This window comes from Rhinatrema bivittatum, chromosome 4 (assembly GCF_901001135.1).
Source record: "Rhinatrema bivittatum chromosome 4, aRhiBiv1.1, whole genome shotgun sequence".
Lineage (NCBI taxonomy): Eukaryota > Metazoa > Chordata > Amphibia > Gymnophiona > Rhinatrematidae > Rhinatrema > Rhinatrema bivittatum.
Window position 1 is genome coordinate 182,425,842 of NC_042618.1, and position 13,673 is coordinate 182,439,514.

General features: G+C 42.6%; 1 protein-coding gene and 1 long non-coding RNA gene across 7 annotated transcripts in view; one reads left to right on the top strand and one right to left on the bottom strand.

Annotated features, from left to right (window-relative positions):
- Positions 1–9,867, top strand: part of LOC115090358 — a 28,837-nt gene extending 18,970 nt beyond the window's left edge. Inside the window, exon 2 of the long non-coding RNA XR_003856389.1 lies at positions 9,579–9,867. This is a non-coding gene — a long non-coding RNA (uncharacterized LOC115090358). The remainder of the gene's footprint in view (positions 1–9,578) is intronic.
- Positions 1–13,673, bottom strand: part of CEP112 (centrosomal protein 112) — a 1,022,051-nt gene that overhangs the window by 473,627 nt on the left and 534,751 nt on the right. The gene's annotated exons all lie outside the window — the stretch shown is intronic.

Here is a 13,673-nt window from a genome sequence, read left to right on the forward strand (position 1 = left end):
TGACATGGAACTTACAATAATTGACTGGGCTAGAAACTGGCTGAGTGGGAGGCAACAAAGGATAGTGGTAAATGGAGTTTTCTCTGAGTAGGGGGATGTTATTAATGGTGAGCCTCAGGGAGTGGTTCCACAGACCGGTTCAACATTTTTGCAAGCAACACAGTGTAAGGATTCTCAAGAAGTTTGGCTTTTTGCGGATGATATCAAAATCTGTAACAGGGTGGACAGCCAGGAAGGTGTGGAAAATATGAGGAAGGATCTAGCTAAACTCAAGGAATGGTCTAAGGTTTAGCAGCTAAGATTTAATGCTAAAAAATGCAGAGTAATGCATTTAAGATGCAAAAAAACCCAAGAGAAGGGCACAGTATTGGAGGTGAAATTCTTCTAAATACATCTTGGGATAATTGTATATTATGTTCTTAAAGTAGCCAAACAGGTGGATAAAGTGACAGTAAAAGCCAGATAGATGCTTGGCTACATAGGAAGAGGTATGGTCAGCAGAAAAAGGGAGGTGATATTGACCCTGTATAAGTCCCTGGTGAGACCTCACGTGGAATACTATGTACATGTTAGGAAATGTGGACCCTTGGCCCAAGGTGGGGTTGGTGCTACCTGCAGGGTTGGGCCCTGCAGGTCCCCACCATCAGGAGGCAAGGCTGGCCGGGAGCAGAGGCAAACAGGAACTTCACCAGTACTAGCCCGCGTTCCCTGCAGGTTGAGCCCTTGGGTGCCGGGGTCGGCTGGTCTTAGGTGGGCCTCTGTGTGACTGGTCCCTGAGGAGACAGACGGCAGAGAACAGGGATAGTCAGAGAGGTCAGGTTCAGTCTAAGGCTGAGGTGCCCTTGAGGAGGGAGAGAGAGAAGGCCCCGAGGAATAAGAGGCTACTGCAGTTCTGGAGAGAGTAGAGCAGGACCACATGGGGCAGACCCCATAGACAGGAAGTGCTGGAGCCGAAGCCTGTAGAATAGAGTGATGCAGCAGGACCGGTGTAGTGAATCCACTGTAACAGGTTCTAGTGGAGTAGAAGCGCTGCGGGTTCCCCCGAGGAGCAGGAGCACAAAGACAGAGTCCTGTGATGTAGAAGCGCTGAGACAGGCCCTGAGGCACGAGAGCATAGACACAAGGTTTCGCAATGTAGAAGTGCTGAGCCAGGCCCCGAGGAGCAGGGCGCCGAGACAGGGTCCCGAGGTGTAGTAGCGCTGAGCCTGGCCCCGAGGAGCTGAGGCACAGGGACAAGGTCCCGCGGTGTAGAAGCGCTGGGCCAAGCCCTGAGGAGAGGGGTACCGAGACCGGGTCCCGAGGTGTAGTAGCACTGAGCCAGGCCCCGAGGAGCGGGAGTGCTGAGACAGAGTCCAGTGAAGGAGAAGCGCTAAGTCCGATCCCGAGGAGCAGATGCGCAGTGGATCCCGAAGAGTAGAGCAGGAATCCGTAGAGCAGGAGCAACAGGTCCAGGGTACTGGAGAAAGGCACCAGAACAGGAACCAAGGAACTCGTTGCCAAGTCAGCTAGTGGTGGAGAGAGGCTGTCTTTAAATATCCCAGGCCACTGATGTCATCAGCTGGAGGCGATCCCGAAGTTCCCGCCATGGGCCCTTTAAAGGGAGGACTGATGGCGTGCATGCATGCCTAAGGAGGGCCAGGGTCAGCACGCTGGACGGCGGAGTCCCAGCCACCATGTGGAGCAATGGAAGCTAGGTAGAACATGGCAGCAGTGGCTGGCTGCGGCCGCGAGAACACCTGGAGCAAAGAGCCAAGCCAGACATGAGGTGAGTTGAGCCGGTTGCCGGTAGCCGCAGCTGGTGGACGTAACAGTACAATTCTGGAGACTGTGCCTTCAAAAGGATATAAACAGGATGGCGTCGGTCCAGAGGGTGGCTACTAAAATGATCAGTGGTTTTTGTTCTAAAGCATATCAGGATAGACAAAGATCTAAACATGTACACCCTAGATGAAAGATGAGATGGGGAGATGTTAGGTTTCCATGCTTTGGAGGTGAGCCTCTTTCAATGGAATGTAGGCTCTAGAATGAGGGGTCATGTGATGAGGTTGAAAGGAGGCAGACTCAAGATTAATCCTAGGAAACATCTCTTTACAGAGAAGTGGTGGATACGTGGAACAGGCGCCAATGGAAGTGGTGGAGACAAAATCAGTATCTGAATTCAAAAAAGGATGGGATAAATACAATGGATCTCCTAGTAATGAGAATTATAATGCTAAATTAACTAGATGGATGGGCATCCTAAATGGGCCATACAGTCTTTTTCTGCCATCATGTTTCTATGAACGTTAGCCATTGTAGCTGCTGAAAACAAACTGTCTTCCAGCCTTTTTTCTAGGCACTCACACGCCTCTCCCTCCCCCCAAATTTCCATAACCATACAGAGGAAGGGAAAGTCTAGTGGATATCTACAGCAGTTCCATACTCTGCTTCCCACAAACAGCCTACTTTTTCTCATTATTAGTCCTTGGACTCCAGCCATTGGGCTGCTAATCATTCCATCCTTTCCTTACTGCCAGTGGTGCCTCTGCTCCCAATCTCTGTACAGCAAGGTAATTTATTTAAAAAAATCTTAGATACTGCTTTCAAAACAGAATGACCTATCAAAGTGGTGCACAATGATTAATAAACTGAATATAAAATACAAAACAAAACTGTGACGGGTAGCAGATATGTGAGCCTTTATGATGCGGTGTGGTTGACACAACCTCGAGGAAAAACCCACAAGGCCTATGCCAGCAGCTGATAAATGTGCCCTGTGGTGGGACAGTCTGGAGCTTCACCTATACCAGCTGTCTTCCCTGTAGATTGAGCCCTTGGGTTCTGGCGGCCAGCAGGACTTAGGCAAGTTCCTAGGGTGGTGAAGAGAACAATCCAGAAACACACCAGGGTCAGGGAAGGCAGCAGACTAATGGAGTCAGAGACAGGCTAAGATTGGGACAGGCAGCTAGCAAGAATGGTTAGTTCTAGGCAAGAGGCAGGTCCAGACGCCAGGCAATCTTGGTCAGGTCCAAGCAAGAGGTCAAGATCCAGAGAGTCAGGCCAAGGGTGGACAAGGATACACAGATGACACTGGACAAAACAGACTGGCAAGGTGAGACTGGATAAGGTGGGCTGGACGAGGCAAGGCTTGACTCAGGAACACGCAAGCAATAGATACTGCAAGGCAGGAGACACATTGCTTAGGCATCAGCGGTGGTCAGCAATGTGTGGCAACGATGGCATGCTGCCATTGCAGGAGGCCTCTGGGAGAGTCAGTCAGTGGTGGGGATGAGTGTGGAGATTCGCATGGCAGTCTTGTGAGCCGCAAAATATAACAAAAACTTTATTCAGCCCTTTATTAATATTTCTTTGCCTAATTCTCTTCTCTTACCTTCATTTCATCAGATCTTATCAGGAATGCCAGTTTTCTCCCGTCAGAACACTGTCAGTCTCCTTCTTGGACTCTACCTTCCTTACTCCTTTTTAATTGACTGCCTACACCTTGTAAATCCCTGGCTTTTCTAGAGCTTGGAGTGTGGGTCTGTAGAGCTTGGTCCAAGGACACCCTCTTTTCCTTTGTGCCTTTCTTTTCTTTTCCCAGACTATACTGATATGTATGTCTTCATCTCTGGGAGGCTGAGGCACCTCTTTCAATGGGCTGTCCCTAGTTTCTTGGTCTATGCTTGCCATACACTATACATACCCTGTTACTCACATCATATGCTTTCAGTTTATCAGAATGTAGCCTTCAATAAAGATACAAATAAAATATACCATACTTCTGCAGAAGAGCTGTGTTAATCTTCTTGAACAAAATCCCACAAAGTTAAAATCAGTCTGCCGAACATTATCAGAGTCGGATGAAAATTTTGTTCAGAATGGAAAGACCAGGTTTTGACATTTCATTGATGGCAATTTAGTATCTTTTAAAGTATTCAAACATGACTGTAGGCCTTACAAACTGAATGTGTGACACAAATAGCGTATTATGGTCAAATAACTGGTGTTTTTTCATGTTCAATTGATATTTATTTATTTATTTTTCTATACCGACATTCGATATGGTATATCACATCGGTTCACATTTACTTGGGGTAGAGGAGGGAACAATTGTTAACATCTAAGCAGTTTCAGGAGTTCTGATGTTATTTCTTGGAAGGCTAGGGTATTCAAATTCAATTCCTACTACAAATGGAAGGAGCTAATTTATTACCTCTTACATTTTCCCTAATCTTTTCCTGAGAGAGGCCCTCCAATCTTAGGAAAATCATAACATAGGCAGCTGAGACTCATGACCCCCTTCAGTTCCCATCCTCTTCCTACACTAGTCCTTTCCAGACTCACATAGTAAGAAATTCCCAACAAAAAATCAAGTAGATCAAATAGGCCACAACTTTTTATAACAGAACAGTAATCAAAACAAATTGCTCCTTGAGCCAGTAACCTAACTTAAGAACATAAGTTATGCCATGTGGAGTCAGACTAAGGTCCATCAAGTCCAGCATCCTGTCTCCGATGGTGGTCAGTTCAGGTTGCAAGTATTTGGTAGATCCCAAAGAGTAGAGCTATTTCTTGTTGCTCATTTCCAAGGATAAGTGATGGCTTTCCCAAGTTTATCTGCCTAATAACTGTAAATTAACTTTTCCTCAAGGATTTTATTCAAACCTTTTAAACCCTACTATGCTAGTCACCTTGACTATATCCTCTGGCAACAAATTCCATAGCTTGATTGAGCACTGAATAAAAAAATGCTATCATTTGTTTTAAATCTGCTGGCTGTTAGTTTCATGGAGTATCCTCTTTAAGTATTATTTGAAATGATAAACAACACTGGTCTACATTTGAAAAAACATTTTCTGTTGACCTAATTATTTTTGCTGATTTTACCCAAATGAAAGGTGCTGATTCCAAATATGAAGTAAAAAAATATGCAATACGTCACATTTTTTCACAAATGAGAAATGTTTGATTAAAGATTATAAAGTCGAATATCAAGGGTAATAAGAAGTTCTGAAGAAGCGATAGCATGTAATATATTTGTTTCATGCAAAAAACGAGTCTATTGACTAATCAAGAGAGCAATAGTTGTGTAAATTTTAATTGTTAAGGAGAAATTTTATTTTTTTGGATGCTCTGGAATAGTTATGATCAGGGTTGTCACGCTGTAAACACCAGCAGTAGTCTGCCATTATTTTTGTGTTCCATCTGCCTTGATATCTATGTTCGATGGTCTTGATGTCTTGGTGGAAGCGTTCTCCTTGTTCTTCACTCATAGCTCCAAGATTTAAGGGGAAGTAGTTCAGGTGGCTATCAAGGAAATCCAATTTGACACTCATGTTTGCTCCCAGTCTTTGAAAAGCAATCAACAAATTTTGAACTAAAAGGTTATAATTTTCGGCCCTGACGTTGCCAAGAAAGTCTGTAATCACATCAGAAAAAGCAAACCAAGCATCCTTTTCTATGTTTTTCATGCTATTGAGGAATTCTCTGTCTTTGATTAGAAGCCTAATTTGCGGGCCATCAAATATGCCAGCTTTCAACTTCTCATGTAAAAGAGCAGGAAAGAGCATATTCATCATGTCTTTCTGCGCATTAATTATCTTTTTGCGTATTCAGCATATCTAAATAATAAAGTTACATTATTGCTATAAGAGTTTATGAGTATACAGCATTTTGCGGAAAAACCGGACATGACTGGAGGAAACTGATGTGATTTTTGGATTCAGCACACTAAAATACATAAAGATCACATTATCTTGTAGTCAGCAAAATTGATGTAGACCAGTGATTGTTCCTTATTTACCCATTTGACCCTACTCATGATTTTATTATCCTCTATCATATCCTCTCTTTCAGTTGACTCTTTTCCGAGAATTTAGCTTCTCTTCATAATGGAACCATTCCATCCCCTTTAGGATTTTTGTTGCCCTTCTCTGTATTTTTTCTAGATCTCCTATGTCTTTTCTGTGAGGGGTGACCAGAACTGCATGCAATATTTGAGGAGTGATTCAATATATAAGCATTATTATAGACTTTATTTTATCCTCCATTCCTCTCCAAATAATTCCTAACATTCTATTTCCTTTTTTGATTGGTGTAACACACTGAACTATTTCTTTAGACGCTTGTAGACTGTATCTGCCATGGGAGCAGGAAGGCTGTCTAAACTCTGCTGAAATAGTCCATTATGGGACATCAGGGCTACTGTTCTTTCTTTCCTCAGTTATCAAGGTTCCCACTAGAGATGTGAATCGGAACCGGTATCGGTTCGGATTCCAGTTCTGATTCACATCGTGAAATTTTTATCTTGCAGTCCGATCGGGTACTTTTTTTTATCAGCTGTGCCCAAGCCAATAACCAAAAAATACAGCCGACTCTTTAAAATGAGTTTGTTAGTATCCCCCCACCCTCCGGACCCCCCCCAAATTTTTTTAAATACCTGGTGGTCCAGCGGGGGTCCTGGGAGCATTCTCCCGCGCTCAGGCCATCGGCTGCCAGTAAACAAAATGGCACCGATGGCCCTTTGCCCTTAGCATGTGACAGGGTATCCGTGCCATTGGCCGTTCCCTGTCACATGGTAGGAGCAATGGATGGCCGGCGCCATCTTTAAAAATGGCGTGGGCCATCCAGTGCACCTACCATGTGACAGGGGCCGACCAATGGCACCAATAGCCCCTGTCACATGATAAGAGCAAAGGGCCATCGGCGCCATTTTGATTAGTGGCAGCCGACAGCCCGAGCGCAGGAGAATGCTCCCGGGACCCCCGCTGGACCACCAGGGTCCGGAGGGTGGGGGGATACTAACAAACTCATTTTAAAGGGTCAGGTTGTGTTTTTAGGTTGTGTCCTTTCTTCCCGCCCCCCCCCCCCCCCAACGATAAGAAAACCCACTAAATTAATCGTGGGGTTTCCTATCGCTATCGGGGACTCCCCGATATCTCACGATATTGAAAATATCAGACGATATTTTCAATCGTCAGATAAACGATTCACATCCCTAGTTCCCACCACGAAGAAAGGTTGCCCATTAACCAGCATAGCTAAACCCTGTACACATAGTGTACTTAGGTTCCCCAACTCTGCCAAAGCCACAAGCCAGCAATCTTCAATAGCATGCTTTAGGAAAACTCTTTCCATCAAATTGAACATATTGGCTTTGGAGGCTTCTCTTCCCAGGAGCCCAGTCACATCAGAATGTCCCAAGTGGTCTTCTGGTTATGTTGCTGAGCTGATTGGAAGTTGAGGGGATGAGCTCTGAGGCATCCCCTCAGATAAGCGTTAAAATACATCCCTCCCAGCCTTCCAGCACACCTGCAAGCAAGCAGTATATATTTTTTTGAAGTGGAAACTTTTATTGCAACCGGGTTTGAAGTCTGCTGCAGAAAGTTATGAGCAGTAAAGCTGTGAGAAGTGGGAGAAAAAAGACAAGCAGTGATTCCAAACTGGCAGCAACGACGAACAAAGGGGCGAAAACACTGGCGACAATCTCTGAAGAAGTACTGCTACAAATACCTAATAGTGTCTCAGCAGCACTCGATGAACATTTAATAAAAATCCAGTCTGTGATGGACAACATAAAAAGCAGTCTGGAAGGTCAGTCCAAACGCTTGGATCAGGCGGAGCATCGCATATCTGCTCAGGACGATAGGCTGGTTGAGACAGAACGGCATATTGCTGAATTAAGTGAAAAAAATGCAACTCTAATGGAGCGGCTTGAGGACCAGGAAAACTGAAATAGGTGCAACAATTTAAAAATCATTGGTTTGCCAGAATCTTTGCAGGTAGAGGATTTATATGATTTCCTTGAAAAATGGCTACCTGAACGTTTGGGCCTAGAGGTGCCAGGCAATCAACTTCAATGCGATCTGATTCATTATGTTGGGCTGCTGTGCAACAGGGACAGTAAGCCCAGACCCGTTATGGCCCACATCCTAAACTGGTCCCATAAAGCTAAGGATTCTCCATGCTTACCAGCAGCAGGCAGGGTTGGAGTACCAAGGTCACAAGATTTTACTCTTCAGCAACTTCTCTGCACAAGTTGCCAGGCAGAGAAGAGAACTGTCGGCTGTGTTTTCAGAGCTTCATCATAAAAGGATCCGTTTTGCGCTTTTATTTCCAGCCAAACTTTGAGTGCACCACAACAATAAAACACTGTTTTTCTCCTCCAAGACAGAGGCTGCCACATTTTTGTCCTCTCTGGAAATGCAAGGAGTGTAACAACGGGCTGAGAAAGTACCTAAAGGCCTGCATTTGATTTGTTTGTGCAGGTGGCTGGCACAGGGTATTCTGTATGGTGCAGTATGCAAAAGGAACTGTGACATGTAACTGGGCACATTACACACGATTTGATGCAACTACAAAGTTTGGGCCAGATTTTCAAAGGGGTACGCACGTAAGATACGCGTGTACCCCCCGAAAACCTGGCCCAAACACACCCTGCGCGCGCCGAGCCTATGTTGCATAGGCTTCCGGGGCGCGCAAAGCCCTGGGAACTGTGTAAGTCCCGGGGCTTTCCTGGGGGCGGGGGCGTTTCGAGGGGCGTGTCGCGATCCGCGCATCATCGGGGGGCGTGTCAAGGGGGCGTGATGCGTTCAGTGCGTCATCCAGGGGCGGCACTGCGGGCGTGGTTTCGGCCCGGGGGCGTGGCCGTGGCCACTGGACCAGCCCCCGGACTGTAACATGGAGCGCGGCAGCCGGCCCGGCATGCACAAAGTTACGTCTGCTTCGAGCAAGCGTAACTTTCGTGATAGAAGTAGGGGGGCTTTAGATAGGGCCGATTTTGGGCAGCCTTGCGCGCACCAACCCCGGATTTTAATGGATACGCGCGTATCTATTGAAATCCTGCGAACAAAAGTACGCGTGTGCGCAGATTTATAAAATCTGCCCCTTTATGTTTTAACCACCTTGAACATTTTATTTATAAGTTCAAAACAGTCTGTTTGTCAATAAAAGAAGAGAGGATAAAATGATTCTATTTTAAGTTTCAAATCCTCTATGAAAATGTTGTGGATAATAGGGGTGGGTTTTTAGAGGCTTTTTGGTCTCTGCGTTGCCTTTGTTTTAAGAGGTAAATAGCTGGTCTATATGTGAGAAATGGCCCATTTCATTTCATCTTATTTTTATTTGAACTGCCCTTTAGGTTTTTGAGAAGAGATGTCCTATGACACCACTCCCCACAGAGGAAGTAAGGGAAGAAATAAAATAGAAGGGGATGGTGTTCGGAAGCAGGGAAGGAGTGGAAGCATTGTTAAGCTGAGTGGATGGGGTGTGGATGGTTTTGTTTGGGTAAGAGGGTTAGAACATTGTGAATTTTGTTGCAGAGCGAGGGAGCACAATGCGCCATGGTTTGGAAGCCACTATCATAGATGGGCAAGGAGACTCTGGAAGCCTAAGCTGGGGGGGGGGGGGGGTTCTTTGGAGTATAAGGGTACCTCTGTCGTGCTCTGTAAAAGGCAGCTGGGATATGTTTTGGTATTGCAATGGTGTTGGCTAAGGTTAAAATAACAACGATGTATGTAGATGGGATCCACTCGCAGGTAAAGCACACAAAATTGCTTAATATGTTAATAAGTTTAAATTCTCAAATTGTGTTTTTACAGGAGACACAAGACAAGAAGCACAAGAAATTAAAGCGAGAATGGCTGAGGAAATTGATATTTTCTTCATATTCTAATAGAAAGAGTGGGGGGAGGTCACAATTCTTATACACAAACAGGTTCCCTTTTGGGTTGAACGTCAGATCCAAGATGCAAAAGGCAGATTTATTATTGTTGCTGTTACCTTACACTAACAAAAGATCGTCTTCTGTAATCTCTATGCGCCAAATGGTTATTCACATGATTTTTATTTGAACTTGTTAGTCAAATTATTAAATTTTCTGGAGCACAAGCTTGTCTTGGGGGGATTTTAATATTGTTGCAAATCGGAAAAATGAATGTAGACTTGCCAAAGTTCCCAATCGAGTGGATGAGCATAAATTTTATGTGCAAAGAATTGGGATTGCTAGACATTTGGAAGATCCTCCACCTAGAAAATAGGATTATACCTTTTGTTCCAATCCCCACAAATCCTACTCTAGATTGGATTACTTTTTAGTGTCAGAAAGTTTGTTTTCTAGAGTATGTGAAGCCACAATAGGCTCAATATCTCTATCTGATCACATGCCAGTCTTAGTGGGACTAAATTTCGATGTTTTGCAGCATTCCCCATTCTCATGGTGGATGAATCTAGAACTTAACTTGAATGAATCCTTTCATGGGTATCTAAAAAATAGATGGGAAGAATATGTATGGACTAACTCATCCTGAAACCTTGTCATCTTTGTTATAGGAGGCAGGCAATACAGTAATGCAGGGCCATATGAACAGAATTCATAATGCTGATATTTTAAACCTGTCTAAAAGTTTGAAGTCTGCTCAATCGCAGCAAATGGTTGACCTATCAGAGTCATCAAAAAATAAAGAAGATCAAGTTTGTGCTGCCTTGACTCACCTCCTACATCAAAGGGCGACAAAGTCCCTTTGATTTTTTTCAATATCAGTTATACAAATTTGGAAATAAGCTGAGCAAGCTTGTGGCAAATCTGGTGCGCATTAGAGAATGTTGAGGCTGTACACTGGGTATCAGGGATAGTAAGGGGGGATATAAGCCCTCACTCTCAGACATTACAGAAAGGTTTTTGGAATTTTATAGTGATCTCTATAAACAAGAGGAGGTAAAAGGTGAGAGCCAAGAAATCTTTTTTAAAGAATTTTCATGGCCCAAAATTTCTCAGAGGTGAGAGGAGAAACTAAATGTGCCAATTCGTGAAGGGTAGATTTTTTTTCTGTAATCCAGGGTCTTTAAACTTGGAAAAGCAGCAGGGGTTGATGGCCAAGGGACAGAATTTTACAAAATCTTAAAATTACTAGTGCTTTCAGTGCTAACCAAGTTTTACAATGAGCTTGAAACTCCAGGTACTTTACCGCATAGTATGAAACAGTCAGTGATTGTGGTATTACCCAAAAAAGGGAAAGGACCCTTTGGAGGTGGATTTGTATCATTCCATCTCGTTGATTAATGTAGACATGAAGATCAAGGCTGCAGTATTGGCAAATAGAATACATTTTATTTATTTATTTAGCGTTTTTCTATACTGGCATTCATGATTAAAAACCACATCATGCCGGTTTACATGCAACAGGGGTGAGAACAAAAAACGGAACATAAACAAGTGCAATGAGATCAAAAGAACTCCCACTGATTGGCAATAAAAACGTTATTCCCTGGAAGAAAAATGTTTCTACTATTCAAGGCTGGGCAGACTTGGGAATAAAGCAAATCATGGATTTATATGAAGAGGATAAACAGATTGGACTTTCTTTTAATGAGATCTGCCGTACGTATCAAGTCCCTGTTAAGCAATATTTTGCCTTTCTCCAGGCAAGGCATTATCTGAGTTCCTTTACTTGAGAGGCCAATACTTTTAAGATGGAGCTCTCCTTTGCATATGAACGTCAGGGCCTATCATCCATGCATAACTATTTCATATTGGCATAAGTTATGTAAAAAGTGCCTGCAAGATCAATACCTTACTTCTCTCAGTGTTTAATGGAGTTTGGCCTTCGAAGAGGTGATTTCCAAAGTTTCTATGTCACAGTATTTCAAAAGGCTCTAATAGGGTGTTACTGACTCTAGTCTGAGGGAAATTAAATTTAAATGGTTTCATCATGCTTATATAGATGATTGTAAAAGGTATCAGATGAAGTTGGCAGCGTCTACCACATGTGTAAAATGTCAAGCAGCCAACAGCTCTTTAATACATCATTTTCTGCAAAAAGTTAGATGTTTTCTGGGACAGAATGTTGACATTTATTTAGCAATGTTCTGGTTTCATGATTCCAAAAACCGGAAAGGCACTCTTACTCAGAGACATCGGAGGATCTGCCAAAAAAAGTAGGACACAGAAAAGTTTGTACAATTAGTCCTGCTGCTGGCATGTAAATGTATTTTAAATTTTTGGACAGATGAAGCAGTGCCAACATTGGACATCTAGCATCAAAAAATGGTTCAGGTGATGCAGATGGAATGGCTGGATACTAAGATGGGCAAGCACAAGGTTGCTTAAACAATTAGAGCTACCTGGTAGACTATTTCTGAACATCTGCCCACGGACTCTAAGAGTAGTTTACTATCTATGGGTTATTCCAGCAAATGGTGTCGTGGTTAAAGTTTAATTAGCATACGTTCTCATTTCAGATATATCAATTCTCCCTGATTGTAAAGTGTAATGGGGTTTCCTGGCATCTAATATAGCAAGGGGAAGGAGGGGTAAAGGATGGCAATGTGTAACAGGAAGGGGTTTCTAGGGAGGGAGGGATATATATGAAATGACGGCATGATTCAAAGTTTTGTGAGTGGTGCGAGTGTCGGATGTGGGGTGAGTAGAAAATAAAGAGGTAAAATAAATGGAAGAGGGATCACATGCTCTATGTAATAGTTGGCAAAGGGAGCCAAGGTGTTTACTGTGATGAAAAGGCTGGGCAGTTGTGCGGTTTATCTGTTAGCTTTTTTGTAATCATTGTTCATGGATTTCCTTTTCTTTGTTCATATATATGAATATGATGTACTATCCATGTACCTCTTTCAATAAAAAACATTTTGAAAAAAAAAAGTCTCAAGTTAAATCCTCTGGCTAAGGTACAAATGCCACAAGCTTGGGTAATCAAAACCATTTCACTCAATAATTTTGCTTTTGAATGGGTGTACTTATTTGTCATAATAAGCTAGCAATGGAATTACAAAGTTATTGTGTTTATTTAAAAAATGGTTAGATATGTAATTCTGTACACATTATGCTTGTGGTATATGTTATTTATAATTTATGTGAAAATGATTTACAAATAGATTAAAATAGTTGTAACAGGACAAGGTGTTGGCTTTCCACTTCTTGCCAAAGTTATAATATCCCCAGGATTCACAATACAGGATGCTATAAAGTGTATGATAATCTAATACATGAATATTCTGTTAAAACATCCTATAACCAAGTTCTGTATGTATTCTGGATAAAAAGTATATAAACTAGTTTAGAAATATTGATCAGTTTTTCAGCTGAATAGAAACTATATAAAGGTAATTTATATGGAGACTAAGTAAGTGGTGTATCCATTTGTCGCTTCCTGCTTTTTTTTTTTTTTGGCTTGTGAAGACCCACACAGAAGTCTTTTCAGGTATTCAACTGAACCTTGTCTTGTTTGTCTGGAGAAAAAATAACAGACAGTAAGCCATATAAAAGTTCAAGGCTTACTGAAGCTACAACAAATCAGGAGACCACAGGTTGCCTGTTTGCTTACTTTACCTTTTCAATATTTTATTTTTTTTTGTTCTTTTTCAACAAGGCAAATTGGGTCATGTTGAATCTATCAATGAACAATACAGTAAAGTAAATGAAGCTTCAATGAAGTGGTCGTAGTATATAATTCATGGAGTACCACATTGACACAATTATGGCTCTTTATAATGCTCCCTTGATGCTACTACAGAGTTTTCTGTCATCAATAGTCCATATACAATAGCTTGTGTCTTATGGACCAGCTAAAAAACTATCATTATTTTAACTAAAGTCTTTGACCGGCTAAGAAAGAGTTTTAGATTAAAGTAGACAAAAATACAAGCATATGACTTTGAAATCTTAGGGGGGACTATTCTACTGT